Source organism: Cherax quadricarinatus, chromosome 66 (genome assembly GCF_038502225.1).
Source record: "Cherax quadricarinatus isolate ZL_2023a chromosome 66, ASM3850222v1, whole genome shotgun sequence".
Classification (NCBI taxonomy): Eukaryota; Metazoa; Arthropoda; class Malacostraca; order Decapoda; family Parastacidae; genus Cherax; species Cherax quadricarinatus.
The window spans coordinates 19,546,052-19,564,308 of record NC_091357.1 but is presented as its reverse complement, the minus strand read 5'-3'; the positions used below and the strand labels follow the sequence as shown (position 1 = coordinate 19,564,308).

General features: G+C 40.9%; 1 protein-coding gene across 2 annotated transcripts in view; it reads right to left on the bottom strand.

Annotated features, from left to right (window-relative positions):
* Ets65A (DNA-binding protein D-ETS-3) overlaps positions 1-18,257 on the bottom strand; it is a 399,621-nt gene that overhangs the window by 311,571 nt on the left and 69,793 nt on the right. The window lies entirely within an intron of this gene.

Here is an 18,257-nt window from a genome sequence, read left to right as displayed (position 1 = left end):
TGTGAATATTGGTCGTTCTTGGTACATATTTTGACCGCCATAACTTGTCTATGATAAATAATAAAAAACGCGGGAAAAATGTTGGCGCGCTCCCGGGGGCTGGTGGTGCCCGTGTTCGGACGCCTGGCGTAGGCGTCGGCTTCATCTGTATGGCATTTTTTTACTTATTTTTTAAGCGTTGTATTTAAGGAGTTTGGGAAGAAAATCCCCCTCCAGTAAGGTAAATAAATGTTCTTGTGGTTATTTTTCCAGAAAGTTGTCATCTACAAGTCATGTTTTACGGCGCCATTAAATCTGAGATATTCCTCCCCACGGAGAAAAATACTTGGTGTATATGTGTATATATATCCCTGGAAATGGGCCCCTTAGATCCATAAATTCTAAGAAATACATCATAAAAATCCATTACGATATATCCTTAAGTTAGGCGGAAATGCGCTGGATTTTAGCGACGTTTTTGCGCTAACCAGTGTTTTATCGCAGGCAAATTTAATTATTTCTGTAACAAAGTAATTAAAAAAAAAACAGGGTTTCAGGAAAATAGGTTTTATATCCCCTACCCCTCGTAGTCCGAAGCCGTGGCCAGAGGTTCTGAAGACGGGGGTTGAAGTGGCGTGATTGTCGACGCACCATTGGCTGCTGGCGGGAGATTTTTATCCGGGACTCTGGAAACTTTTGGTGATTTATAGACTCGACTCAGCGCTGCCAGTATCCTCCTCTCTAACCAAAGCCTCTTCTCACACCTCAAAACCAAAAATAAATGCATTGTTGGCTGTGCCTCCTCAGAACACCACTGGACGTAAGTCAACCTTCTCTGACCTTATTTTGGGGGTTATTTTACGTGATTTACACTATGTATCATAATTGTACTTATACACACCTGTGTCTAAATAACCCTTCTTACAGACCTCTGCGTTTTTTAATCTAAAAAATGGAAATAAGTCAGTTTTCTGGATTTTTTTTTTTTTTGGTTGGGGGGGTTATCCTGGGTAATTGACATATATGTTACTATTCAATAATATCACAGTAAATAGGTAATATCACAATATGCAAAACAGCCACTGTGAAAAAAATGGTGACAGATCACGATAGCGTATGGAATTTCGCCATTTTTTTACTATAGTGGTTGTTATATATACTTTAATACGATCTTTACTGGCGATCACTTGAGTGCGCTGCCGATTATTGTGGCGCAAGTTAGCGATCACTTCAGTGCGCTGGCGATTATTGTGGCGCAAGCTAGCGATGGTTTTGGCGCACAGGGAGAAAGATATATATACTGATCATCCCCGCGCTGGAGTTTCCCTTGAAGGCTCGGAGCGCCAATTTATTACGTAGAAGGGAAGCCTTTGCAGCCCTGATATATGGACCTGACTAGGGGTGGGCAGAGTTCACTAAAGATGGTAGTTTAGATGAGGCTTCTGACCGCTCTATATTTCACACCATGATGATGGTGCTTGGCCGTCCTGCTGATAGATAGTGCCAGCCTCCAAGCCATAGTTTGGTGTCTATCTGCTCTCTCTGTGACCTTTAGTAAGTTCGTGTAGAGCCAGCCATAGTTTGGCATCTATCTGCTCTCTCTGTGTGACCTTTTAGTAAGTTCATTCAGAAACAGGTGCACATAAATACATTTACATAAATTATCATACATAGAAGCGTATATGTAAATTACCCACCACGATACTTCCCCCTTAAGAAAAAGGTCCAACTAAAGGACTTACTTCCATTGGGTTCCTTTCGCAGGAAAACTTTCGCAGGAAAACTTTCGCGGGGAACTTTCGCAGGAAAACTTTCGCGGGGGAACTTTCGAGGGATTTTTTTTTAGGCAGCGAATCGTGGAGAAAGCGAAACGAAAAAAAAGAAAAAGGACAAAGAAAAAGGCTTAAATGTCATTTGTTGGAGCCATTGACTTAGGGAAGATCTTTGTAAATAGCCAAGATCATGGCAAAGTGTAAACACAATATATAACGTACGTGTGTTACGATGGTGATGCGAGTTATAACGTAGTGCGTTAACGTGATATATTACGTAGTGTTAACATGATACATTACGTAGTGTATTAACATGATACATTACGTAGTGTATTAACATGATACATTACGTAGTGTATTAACATGATACATTACGAAGTGTGTTAACATGATACATTACGTAGTGTATTAACATACATTACGTAGTGTATTAACATGATACATTACGTAGTGTGTTAACATGATACATTACGTAGAGTTAACATGATACATTACGTAGTGTGTTAACATGATACATTACGTAGTGTTAACATGATACATTACGTAGTGTGTTAACATGATACATTACGTAGTGTTAACATGATACATTACGTAGTGTGTTAACATGATACATTACGTTGTGTTAACATGATACATTACGTAGTGTTAACATGATACATTACGTAGTGTGTTAACATGATACATACGTAGTGTTAACATGATACATTACGTAGTGTGTTAACATGATACATTACGTAGTGTGTTAACATGATACATTACATTGTGTTAACATGATACATTACGTAGTGTTAACATGATACATTACGTAGTGTGTTAACATGATACATACGTAGTGTTAACATGATACATTACGTAGTGTGTTAACATGATACATTACGTAGTGTGTTAACATGATACATTACGTTGTGTTAACATGATACATTACGTAGTGTTAACATGATACATTACGTAGTGTGTTAACATGATACATACGTAGTGTTAACATGATACATTACGTAGTGTATTAACATGATACATTACGTAGTGTATTAACATGATACATTACGTAGTGTTAACATGATACATTACGTAGTGTGTTAACATGATACATTAAGTAGTGTGTTAACATGATACATTACGTAGTGTTAACATGATACATTACGTAGTGTGTTAACATGATACATACGTAGTGTTAACATGATACATTACGTAGTGTATTAACATGATACATTACGTAGTGTATTAACATGATACATTACGTAGTGTTAACATGATACATTACGTAGTGTGTTAACATGATACATTACGTTGTGTTAACATGATACATTACGTAGTGTTAACATGATACATTACGTAGTGTGTTAACATGATACATTACGTAGGGTATTAACATGATACATTACGTAGTGTTAACATGATACATTACGTAGTGTGTTAACATGATACATTACGTAGTGTATTAACATGATACATTACGTAGTGTATTAACATGATACATTACGTAGTGTTAACATGATAAATTACGTAGTGTATTAACATGATACATTACGTAGTGTGTTAACATGATACATTACGTAGTGTTAACATGATACATTACGTAGTGTTAACATGATACATTACGTAGTGTTAACATGATACATTACGTAGTGTATTAACATGATACATTACGTAGTGTGTTAACATGATACATTACGTAGTGTTAACATGATACATTACGTAGTGTATTAACATGATACATTACGTAGTGTGTTAACATGATACATTACGTAGTGTATTAACATGATACATTACGTAGTGTGTTAACATGATACATTACGTAGTGTATTAACATGATACATTACGTAGTGTGTTAACATGATACATTACGTGGTGTTAACATGATACATTACGTAGTGTGTTAACATGATACATTACGTAGTGTTAACATGATACATTACGTAGTGTGTTAACATGATACATTACGTAGTGTGTTAACATGATACATTACGTAGTGTTAACATGATACATTACGTAGTGTATTAACATGATACATTACGTAGTGTATTAACATGATGCATTACGTAGTGTATTAACATGATACATTACGTAGTGTGTTAACATGATACATTACGTAGTGTTAACATGATACATTACGTAGTGTATTAACATGATACATTACGTAGTGTGTTAACATGATACATTACGTAGTGTATTAACATGATACATTACGTAGTGTGTTAACATGATACATTACGTAGTGTTAACATGATACATTACGTAGTGTGTTAACATGATACATTACGTAGTGTTAACATGATACATTACGTAGTGTGTTAACATGATACATTACGTAGTGTGTTAACATGATACATTACGTAGTGTTAACAATACATTACGTAGTGTTAACAATACATTACGTAGTGTGTTAACATGATACATTACGTAGTGTGTTAACATGATACATTACGTAGTGTGTTAACATGATACATTACGTAGTGTGTTAACATGATACATTATGTAGTGTTAACATGATACATTACGTAGTGTTAACATGATACATTACGTAGTGTGTTAACATGATACATTACGTAGTGTATTAACATGATACATTACGTAGTGTGTTAACATGATACATTACGTGGTGTTAACATGATACATTACGTAGTGTGTTAACATGATACATTACGTAGTGTGTTAACATGATACATTACGTAGTGTGTTAACATGATACATTACGTAGTGTTAACATGATACATTACGTAGTGTATTAACATGATACATTACGTAGTGTATTAACATGATGCATTACGTAGTGTATTAACATGATACATTACGTAGTGTGTTAACATGATACATTACGTAGTGTTAACATGATACATTACGTAGTGTATTAACATGATACATTACGTAGTGTGTTAACATGATACATTACGTAGTGTATTAACATGATACATTACGTAGTGTGTTAACATGATACATTACGTAGTGTTAACATGATACATTACGTAGTGTGTTAACATGATACATTACGTAGTGTTAACATGATACATTACGTAGTGTGTTAACATGATACATTACGTAGTGTGTTAACATGATACATTACGTAGTGTTAACATAATACATTACGTAGTGTGTTAACATGATACATTACGTAGTGTGTTAACATGATACATTACGTAGTGTGTTAACATGATACATTACGTAGTGTTAACATGATACATTATGTAGTGTTAACATGATACATTACGTAGTGTTAACATGATACATTACGTAGTGTGTTAACATGATACATACGTAGTGTTAACATGATACATTACGTAGTGTGTTAACATGATACATTACGTAGTGTGTTAACATGATACATTACGTAGTGTGTTAACATGATACATTACGCAGTGTTAACATGATACATTACGTAGTGTGTTAACATGATACATTACGCAGTGTTAACATGATACATTACGTAGTGTATTAACATGATACATTACGTAGTGTGTTAACATGATACATTACGTAGTGTTAACATGATACATTACGTAGTGTTAACATGATACATTACGTAGTGTGTTAACATGATACATTACGTAGTGTGTTAACATGATACATTATGTAGTGTTAACATGATACATTATGTAGTGTTAACATGATACATTACGTAGTGTGTTAACATGATACATTATGTAGTGTTTACATGATACATTACGTAGTGTGTTAACATGATACATTACGTAGTGTTAACATGACATTACGTAGTGTGTTAACATGATACATTACGTAGTGTGTTAACATGATACATTACGTAGTGTGTTAACATGATACATTACGTAGTGTTAACACGATACATTACGTAGTGTGTTAACATGATACATTACGTAGTGTAATAACATGATACATTACGTAGTGTTAACATGATACATTACGTAGTGTGTTAACATGATACATTACGTAGTGTTAACATGATACATTACGTAGTGTAATAACATGATACATTACGTAGTGTTAACATGATACATTACGTAGTGTATTAACATGATACATTACGTTGTGTGTTAACATGATACATTACGTAGTGTGTTAACATGATACATTACGTAGTGTTAACATGATACATTACGTAGTGTGTTAACATGATACATTACGTAGTGTTAACATGATACATTACGTAGTGTTAACATGATACATTACGTAGTGTTAACATGATGCATTACGTAGTGTTAACATGATACACTACGTAGCGTCTTAAATTACGTAGTGTGTTAACATGATACATTACGTAGATTTAACATGATACATTACGTAGTGTTAACATGATACATTGCGTAGTGTTAACGTGGTACATTACGTAGTGTTAACATGATACATTACGTAGTGTGTTAACATGATAAATTACGTAGTGTTAACATGATACATAACGTAGTGTTAACGTGATACATTACGTAGTGTTAACATGATACATTACGTAGTGTTAACGTGATACATTACGTAGTGTTAACATGATACATTACGTAGTGTTAACGTGATACATTATGTAGTGTTAACATGATACATTACGTAGTGTTAACATGATACATTACGTAGTGTTAACATGATACATTACATAGTGTTAAAATGATACATTACGTAGTGTGTTAACATGATACATTACGTAATGTTAACATGATACATTACGTAGTGTGTTAACATGATAAATTACGTAGTGTTAACATGATACATTACGTAGTGTTAACATGATACATTACGTAGTGTTAACATGATACATTACGTAGTGTGTTAACATGATAAATTACGTAGTGTTAACATGATACATTACGTAGTGTTAACATGATACATTACGTAGTGTGTTAACATGATAAATTACGTAGTTTTAACATGATACATTACGTAGTGTTAACGTGATACATTACGTAGTGTTAACATGATACATTACGTAGTGTTAACGTGATATATTATGTAGTGTTAACATGATACATTACGTAGTGTTAATAGGATACATTACGTAGTGTTAACATGATACAATACGTAGTGTTAACATGATACATTACGTAGTGTTAACATGATACATTACGTAGTGTGTTAACATGATACATTACGTAATGTTAACATGATACATTACGTAGTGTGTTAACATGATAAATTACGTAGTGTTAACATGATACATTACGTAGTGTGTTAACATGATACATTACGTAGTGTTAACATGATACATTACGTAGTGTGTTAACATGATGCATTACGTAGTGTGTTAACATGATACATTACGTAGTGTGTTAACATGATACATTACGTAGTGTGTTAACATGATACATTACGTAGTGTGTTAACATGATACATTACGTAGTGTGTTAACATGATACATTACGTAGTGTGTTAACATGATACATTACGTAGTGTGTTAACATGTTACATTACGTAGTGTTAACATGATACATTACGTAGTGTGTTAACATAATACATTACGTAGTGTGTTAACATGATACATTACGTAGTGTGTTAACATGATACATTACGTAGTGTGTTAACATGATACATTACGTAGTGTTAACATGATACATTACGTAGTGTTAACATGATACATTACGTAGTGTGTTAACATGATACATTACGTAGTGTGTTAACATGATACATTACATAGTGTGTTAACATGATACATTACGTAGTGTGTTAACATGATACATTACGTAGTGTTAACATGATACATTACGTAGTGTATTAACATGATACATTACGTAGTGTGTTAACATGATACATTACGTAGTGTGTTAACATGATACATTACGTAGTGTGTTAACATGATACATTACGTAGTGTGTTAACATGATACATTACGTAGTGTTAACATGATACATTACGTAGTGTGTTAACATGATACATTACGTAGTGTGTTAACATGATACATTACGTAGTGTGTTAACATGATACATTACGTAGTGTGTTAACATGATACATTACGTAGTGTTAACATGATACATTACGTAGTGTTAACATGATACATTACGTAGTGTGTTAACATGATACATTACGTAGTGTGTTAACATGATACATTACGTAGTGTTAACATGATACATTACGTAGTGTATTAACATGATACATTACGTAGTGTTAACATGATACATTACGTAGTGTGTTAACATGATACATTACGTAGTGTTAACATGATACATTACGTAGTGTGTTAACATGATACATTACGTAGTGTGTTAACATGATACATTACGTAGTGTTAACATGATACATTACGTAGTGTGTTAACATGATACATTACGTAGTGTGTTAAATATATATATATATATATATATATATATATATATATATATATATATATATATATATATATATATATATATATATGTATATATATTGTATATATATTATATATATATTATATATATATATATATATATATATATATATATATATATATATATATATATATATAAATAGAGATATATATATATATATATATATATATATATATATATATATATATATATATATATATATATATATATATACCGTAGTTATGGTCACTATTAGTTAATAAAAGCCTTAGTTACGTGATTATTGTTTTGCTATTGACTTAAGTTAATAATGTTAAATATAATACCAGTGAATAACAGTAATAATAATAATAATAATAATAATAATAATAATAATAATAATAATAATAATAATAATAATAATAATAATAATAAATAAATATATATGTATATATATATATATATATATATATATATATATATATATATATATATATATATATATATATATATATATATATATATATATATATATATATATATATATATATTTATATGTAAGTGAAAAATACCCATGATGGTATCAATAAAATCATTAGAGCCCTGAAAGTAGGGTAGTGCGGGCACGTGTCAGCACGTGGCTAGGGGCAGTCCCAGCCCCTCACCCCTCGTACTATACCCTTGTCATATACTCAGACACACACCCATCCCCCCTACCCATCCCCCTTTCCATGAACTTTCTACAACCCTTCCCCCTTTATAGTGCACGTGACGCCTCCACCTCCCCTCCACTTCCCCCTTCACTTCCCCCTCCACTTCCCTCTTCACTTCCCCTTCCGCCTCTTCTCTATCTCTTCTTTCCCCTCCACCTCCTTCCTACCTCTTCTCTCACATCGTTCCTCTCCCCTCTTCCACTGACAAGCCTCCCTTCCCCCCTTGTCTTTCCCCTCCCTCCCCCCTCACGTGATGCGCGTTGTTCACTTCTTCTCAATGACATCGGCCCCTCCCCCCCCTTCCCGTCCCCTATGACGTCATGACACTTCCGGGTCGGTGCGGGTGCTGGCCTATTCACAAAGCGAACGGAGAGGGGAGAGGAGTTAAGGGGAGGGAGAAGAGACAGGGGGAGGGGAAGGGAAGGTCTAGGGGAATCTTCTCGGAGGTGGAGATAGGAAGGGGAGGAAACACTGTGAACCACCACTAACACCACCACTAACACTGTGAACCACTACTAACACTGTGAATCACCACTAACACTGTGAACCACCACTAACACTGTGAACCACCACTAACACCACCACTAACACTGTGAATCACCACTAACACTGTGAACCACCACTAGCACTGTGAACCACCACAAACACTGTGAACCTCCTCTAACACCACCACTAACACTGTGAACCACCACTAACACCACAACTAACACTGTGAACAACAACTAACACTGTGAACCACCACTAACACTGTGAACCACCACTAACACCACCACTAACACTGTGAACCTCCTCTAACACCACCACTAACACTGAACCACCACTAACACCACCACTAACACTGTGAACCACCACTAACACTGTGAACCACCACTAACACCACCAATAACACTGTGAACCACCACTAACACCACCACTAACACTGTGAACCACCACTAACAATGTGAACCACCACTAACACCACAAATAACACTGTGAACCACCACTAACACAACAACTAACACTGTGAACCACCACTAACACCACCACTAACACTGTGAACCACCACTAACACTGTGAACCACCACTAACACCACCACTAACACTGTGAACCACCACTAACACTGTGAACTTCCTCTAACACCACCACTAACACTGTGAACCACCACTAACACCACCACTAACACTGTGAACCACCACTAACACTACCACTAACACTGTGAACCACCACTAACACCACCACTAACACTGTGAACCACCACTAACCCTGTGAACCACCACTAACACTGTGAACCACCACTAACACTGTGAACTTCCTCTAACACCACCACTAACACTGTGAACCACCACTAACACCACCACTAACACTGTGAACCACCACTAACACCACCACGATCACTGTGAACCACCACTAACACTGTGAACCACTAACACTGTGAACCACCACTAACACTGTGAACCACCACTAACACTGTGAACCACCACTAACACTGTGAGCCACCACTAACACTGTGAACCACCACTAACATTGTGAACCACCACTGACACTGTGAACCACCACTAACACTGTGAACCACCACTAGCAATGTGAACCACTACTAACACTGTGAACCACCACTAACACTGTGAACCACCGCTAACACTGTGAACCACCACTAACACTGTGAGCTACCACTAACACTGTGAACCACCACTAACACTGTGAGCCACCACTAACACTGTGAACCACCACTAACACTGTGAACCACCACTAACACTGTGAACCACCACTAGCACTGTGAACCACCACTGACACTGTGAACCACCACTAACACTGTGAACCACCACTAACACCACCACTAACACTGTGAACCACCACTAACACTGTAAACCACCACTAACACTGTGAACCACCACTGACACTGTGAACCACCACTAACACTGTGAACCACCACTAACACTGTGAACCACCACTAACGCTGTGAACCACCACTAACACTGTGAGCCACCACTAACACTGTGAACCACCACTAACACTGAACCACCACTGACGCTGTGAACCACCACTAACAAGACCACTAACACTGTGAACCACCACTAGCACTGTGAACCACCACTAACACTGTGAGCCACCACTAACACTGTGAACCACCACTAACATTGTGAACCACCACTGACACTGAACCGCCACTAACACTGTGAACCACCACTAGCAATGTGAACCACTACTAACACTGTGAACCACCACTCACACTGTGAACCACCACTAACACTGTAAACTACCACTAACACTGTGAACCACCACTAACACTGTGAACCACCACTAACACTGTGAGCTACCACTAACACTGTGAACCACCACTAACATTGTGAACCACCACTGACACTGTGAACCACCACTAACACTGTGAGCTACCACTAACACTGTGAGCCACCACTAATACTGTGAACCACCACTGACACTGTGAACCACCACTAACACTGTGAGCCACCACTAATACTGTGAACCACCACTAACACTGTGGACCACCACTAACACTGAACCACCACTAACACTGTGAACCACCACTAACACTGTGAACCACCACTAACACTGTGAACCACCACTAACATTGTGAACCACCACTGACACTGTGAACCGCCACTAACACTGTGAACCACCACTAGCAATGTGAACCACTACTAACACTGTGAACCACCACTAACACTGTGAACCACCACTAACACTGTGAACCACCACTAACACTGTGAACCACCACTAACACTGTGAACCACCACTAACACTGTGAGCCACCACTAATACTGTGAACCACCACTAACACTGTGAACCACCACTAACGCTGTGAACCACCACTAACACTGTGAGCCACCACTAACACTCTGAACCACCACTAACACTGAACCACCACTGACGCTGTGAACCACCACTAACAAGACCACTAACACTGTGAACCACCACTAGCACTGTGAACCACCACTAACACTGTGAGCCACCACTAACACTGTGAACCACCACTAACATTGTGAACCACCACTGACACTGAACCGCCACTAACACTGTGAACCACCACTAGCAATGTGAACCACTACTAACACTGTGAACCACCACTCACACTGTGAACCACCACTAACACTGTGAACTACCACTAACACTGTGAACCACCACTAACACTGTGAACCACCACTAACACTGTGAGCTACCACTAACACTGTGAACCACCACTAACATTGTGAACCACCACTGACACTGTGAACCACCACTAACACTGTGAGCTACCACTAACACTGTGAGCCACCACTAATACTGTGAACCACCACTGACACTGTGAACCACCACTAACACTGTGAGCCACCACTAATACTGTGAACCACCACTAACACTGTGGACCACCACTAACACTGTGAACCACCACTAACACTGTGAACCACCACTAACACTGTGAACCACCACTAACACTGTGAACCACCACTAACATTGTGAACCACCACTGACACTGTGAACCGCCACTAACACTGTGAACCACCACTAGCAATGTGAACCACTACTAACACTGTGAACCACCACTAACACTGTGAACCACCACTAACACTGTGAACCACCACTAACACTGTGAACCACCACTAACACTGTGAACCACCACTAACACTGTGAGCCACCACTAATACTGTGAACCACCACTAACACTGTGAACCACCACTAACACTGTGAACCACCACTAACACTGTGAACCACCACTAACGCTGTGAACCACCACTAACACTGTGAGCCACCACTAACACTGTGAACCACCACTAACACTGAACCACCACTGACGCTGTGAACCACCACTAACAAGACCACTAACACTGTGAACCACCACTAGCACTGTGAACCACCACTAACATTGTGAACCACCACTGACACTGAACCGCCACTAACACTGTGAACCACCACTAGCAATGTGAACCACTACTAACACTGTGAACCACCACTCACACTGAACCACCACTGACACTGTGAACTACCACTAACACTGTGAACCACCACTAACACTGTGAACCACCACTAACACTGTGAGCTACCACTAACACTGTGAACCACCACTAACATTGTGAACCACCACTGACACTGTGAACCACCACTAACACTGTGAGCTACCACTAACACTGTGAGCCACCACTAATACTGTGAACCACCACTGACACTGTGAACCACCACTAACACTGTGAGCCACCACTAACACTGTGAGCCACCACTAATACTGTGAACCACCACTAACACTGTGGACCACCACTAACACTGTGAACCACCACTAACACTGTGAACCACGACTAACACTGTGAACCACCACTAACACTGTGAACCACCACTAACATTGTGAACCACCACTGACACTGTGAACCGCCACTAACACTGTGAACCACCACTAGCAATGTGAACCACTACTAACACTGTGAACCACCACTAACACTGTGAACCACCACTAACACTGTGAACCACCACTAACACTGTGAACCACCACTAACACTGTGAACCACCACTAACACTGTGAGCCACCACTAATACTGTGAACCACCACTAACACTGTGAACCACCACTAACACTGTGAACCACCACTAACACTGTGAACCACCACTAACGCTGTGAACCACCACTTACACTGTGAGCCACCACTAACACTGTGAACCACCACTAACACTGAACCACCACTGACGCTGTGAACCACCACTAACAAGACCACTAACACTGTGAACCACCACTAGCACTGTGAACCACCACTAACATTGTGAACCACCACTGACACTGAACCGCCACTAACACTGTGAACCACCACTAGCAATGTGAACCACTACTAACACTGTGAACCACCACTCACACTGTGAACCACCACTGACACTGTGAACTACCACTTACACTGTGAACCACCACTAACACTGTGAACCACCACTAACACTGTGAGCTACCACTAACACTGTGAACCACCACTAACATTGTGAACCACCACTGACACTGTGAACCACCACTAACACTGTGAGCTACCACTAACACTGTGAGCCACCACTAATACTGTGAACCACCACTGACACTGTGAACCACCACTAACACTGTGAGCCACCACTAATACTGTGAACCACCACTAACACTGTGGACCACCACTAACACTGTGAACCACCACTAACACTGTGAACCACCACTAACACTGTGAACCACCACTAACACTGTGAACCACCACTAACATTGTGAACCACCACTGACACTGTGAACCGCCACTAACACTGTGAACCACCACTAGCAATGTGAACCACTACTAACACTGTGAACCACCACTAACACTGAACCACCACTAACACTGTGAACCACCACTAACACTGTGAACCACCACTAACACTGTGAACCACCACTAACACTGTGAGCCACCACTAATACTGTGAACCACCACTAACACTGTGAACCACCACTAACACTTTGAACCACCACTAACACTGTGAACCACCACTAACACTGTGAACCACCACTAACACTGTGAACCACCACTAACACTGTGAACCACCACTAACACTGTGAACCACCACTAACACTGTGAACCACCACTAACACTGAACCACCACTAACACTGTGAACCACCACTAACACTGTGAACCACCACTAACACTGTGAACCACCACTAACACTGTGAACCACCACTGACACTGTGAACCACCACTGACACTGTGAACCACCACTAACACTGTGAACCACCACTAACACTGTGAAGCACCACTAACACTGTGAACCACCACTAACACTGTGAACCACCACTAACACTGTGAACCACCACTAACACTGTGAACCACCACTAACACTGTGAACCACCACTAACACTGTGAACCACCACTAACACTGTGAACCACCACTAACACTGTGAACCACCACTGACACTGTGAACCACCACTAACACTGTGAACCACCACTGACACTGTGAACCACCACTAACACTGTGAACCACCACTAACACTGTGAACCACCACTACCACTGTGAACCACCACTAACACTGTGAACCACCACTGACACTGTGAACCACCACTAACACTGTGAACCACCACTGACACTGTGAACCACCACTAACACTGTGAACCACCACTAACACTGTGAACCACCACTGACACTGTGAACCACCACTGACACTGTGAACCACCACTAACACTGTGAACCACCACTGACACTGTGAACCACCACTGACACTGTGAACCACCACTAACACTGTGAACCACCACTAACACTGTGAACCACCACTAACACTGAACCACCACTAACACTGTGAACCACCACTAACACTGTGAACCACCACTAACAATGTGAACCACCACTAACACTGTGAACCACCACTAACACTGTGAACCACCACTAACACTGTGAACCACCACTAACAATGTGAACCACCACTAACACTGTGAACCACCACTAACACTGTGAACCACCACTAACACTGTGAACCACCACTAACACTGTGAACCACCACTAACACTGTGAACCACCACTGACACTGTGAACCACCACTAACACTGTGAACCACCACTAACACTGTGAACCACCACTAACACTGTGAACCACCACTAACACTGTGAACCACCACTAACACTGTGAACCACCACTGACACTGTGAACCACCACTAACACTGTGAACCACCACTAACACTGTGAACCACCACTAACACTGTGAACCACCACTAACACTGTGAACCACCACTAACACTGTAAACCACCACTAACACTGAACCACCACTAACACTGTGAACCACCACTAACACTGTGAACCACCACTAACACTGTGAACCACCACTAACACTGTGAACCACCACTAACACTGTGAGCCACCACTAACACTGTGAACCACCACTAACACTGTGAACCACCACTAACACTGTGAACCACCACTAACACTGTGAACCACCACTAACACTGTGAACCACCACTAACACTGTGAACCACCACTTACACTGTGAACCACCACTAACACTGTGAACCACCACTAACACTGTGAACCACCACTAACACTGTGAACCACCACTAACACTGTGAACCACCACTAACACTGTGAGCCACCACTAACACTTTGAACCACCACTAACACTGTGAACCACCACTAACACTGTGAACCACCACTAACACTGTGAACCACCACTAACACTGTGAACCACCACTAACACTGTGAACCACCACTAACACTGTGAACCACCACTAACACTGAGCCACCACTAACACTGTGAACCACCACTAACACTGTGAACCACCACTAACACTGTGAACCACAACTAACACTGTGAACCACCACTAACACTGTGAACCACCACTAACACTGTGAACCACCACTAACACTGTGAACCACCACTAACATTGTGAACCACCACTAACACTGTGAACCACCACTAACACTGTGAACCACCACTAACACTGTGAACCACCACTAACACTGTGAACCACCACTAACACTGTGAACCACCACTAACACTGTGAACCACCACTAACACTGTGAACCACCACTAACACTGTGAACCACCACTAACACTGTGAATCACCACTAACACTGTGAACCACCACTAACACTATGAACCACCACTAACACTGTGAACCACCACTAACATTGTGAACCACCACTAACACTGTGAACCACCACTAACACTGTGAACCACCACTAACACTGTGAACCACCACTAACACTGTGAACCACCACTAACACTGTGGACCACCACTAACAGTGTGAACCACCACTAACACTGTGAACCACCACTAACACTGTGAACCACCACTAACACTGTGAACCACCACTAACACTGTGAACCACCACTAACACTGTGAACCACCACTAACACTGTGAACCACCACTAACACTGTGAACCACCACTAACACTGTGAACCACCACTAACACTGTGAGCTACCACTAACACTGTGAACCACCACTAACACTGTGAACCACCACTAACACTGTGAACCACCACTGACACTGAACCACCACTAACACTGTGAACCACCACTAACACTGTGAGCTACCACTAACACTGTGAACCACCACTAACACTGTGAGCTACCACTAACACTGTGAACCACCACTAACACTGTGAACCACCACTGACACTGAACCACCACTACTGCTAGTGTTGTATTATACCGAAGCTTACTCTGTACACCATACTTTTCCTCGGTAAAGATATAATATAATAATAATAATAATAATAATAATAATAATAATAATAATAATAATAATACTAAGAATAATAATAATAATAATAATAATAATAATAATAATTATTATTATTATTATTATATTAATAACTATTATAATAAGAGTAAATGAAAGAATTAGGAAGTGATATAATTGATCTCCAAGATATTTCTCACTCTCCTTTCTCATCCTAAAGTTATCTTCCCTCCCCCTCACCCCTCCCCTCTCCCCTCACCCCTCCCCTCTCCCCTAACCTTGTCCCTCATTCTCTCTCTCCACCCCCTTTTCTCTTCCCTTGTCCCCCTCTTGCCCCTCTCCTTCACCTCTCTCTTCTGATTCCTCTTCCCCTCAGTGTCTCCCGTCAGTGTCTCCCCTCAGTGTCTCCCCTCAGTGTCTCCCGTCAGTGTCTCCCGTCAGTGTCTCCCCTCAGTGTCTCCCCTCAGTGTCTCCCCTCAGTGTCTCCCCTCAGTGTCTCCCGTCAGTGTCTCCCCTCAGTGTCTCCCCTCAGTGTCTCCCCTCAGTGTCTCCCCTCAGTGTCTCCCCTCAGTGTCTCCCCTCAGTGTCTCCCCTCAGTGTCTCCCCTCAGTGTCTCCCCTCAGTGTCTCCCGTCAGTGTCTCCCCTCAGTGTCTCCCCTCAGTGTCTCCCCTCAGTGTCTCCCCTCAGTGTCTCCCGTCAGTGTCTCCCCTCAGTGTCTCCCCTCAGTGTCTCCCCTCAGTGTCTCCCGTCAGTGTCTCCCCTCAGTGTCTCCCGTCAGTGTCTCCCCTCAGTGTCTCCCCTCAGTGTCTCCCCTCAGTGTCTCCCCTCAGTGTCTCCCCTCAGTGTCTCCCCTCAGTGTCTCCCCTCAGTGTCTCCCGTCAGTGTCTCCCCTCAGTGTCTCCCGTCAGTGTCTCCCCTCAGTGTCTCCCCTCAGTGTCTCCCCTCAGTGTCTCCCCTCAGTGTCTCCCCTCAGTGTCTCCCCTCAGTGTCTCCCGTCAGTGTCTCCCCTCAGTGTCTCCCCTCAGTGTCTCCCCTCAGCTCCCACCAGCAGGAGTCCACCACTATAACCGACCTCGTTAAAGTGATACAGTAAACACCACCATAGACGACCGACAACAACAGTCTGCTTGACCACTGGGGCAACCCCTTTCCCTGAGGGTTTTGATTGGGGAGGGAGGGAAGAAGAGGGAAAAGAGGCAAGGGGGCATGGAGGAAAGAGGAGGGGGAAGTTAGATATAGTGTATAAATTCCCCCCTCTATCTCCCCCTCCTCCCTCACCTCTTCTCCCCTCTCTTCTCCCCCTACTCTTACCTCCCCTCCCTTTATCTCCCCCTCTTCTCTTACCTTCACCTCCCTCTCCTCTTCCTTTCCTTCCCCTCATGTCCTCCCCTCCTCTTATCACTTCACCCCCTTACCTCCCTCCCAGACAAGTGCCTCCACCCTCCTCTTTCTCACCTTACCTTC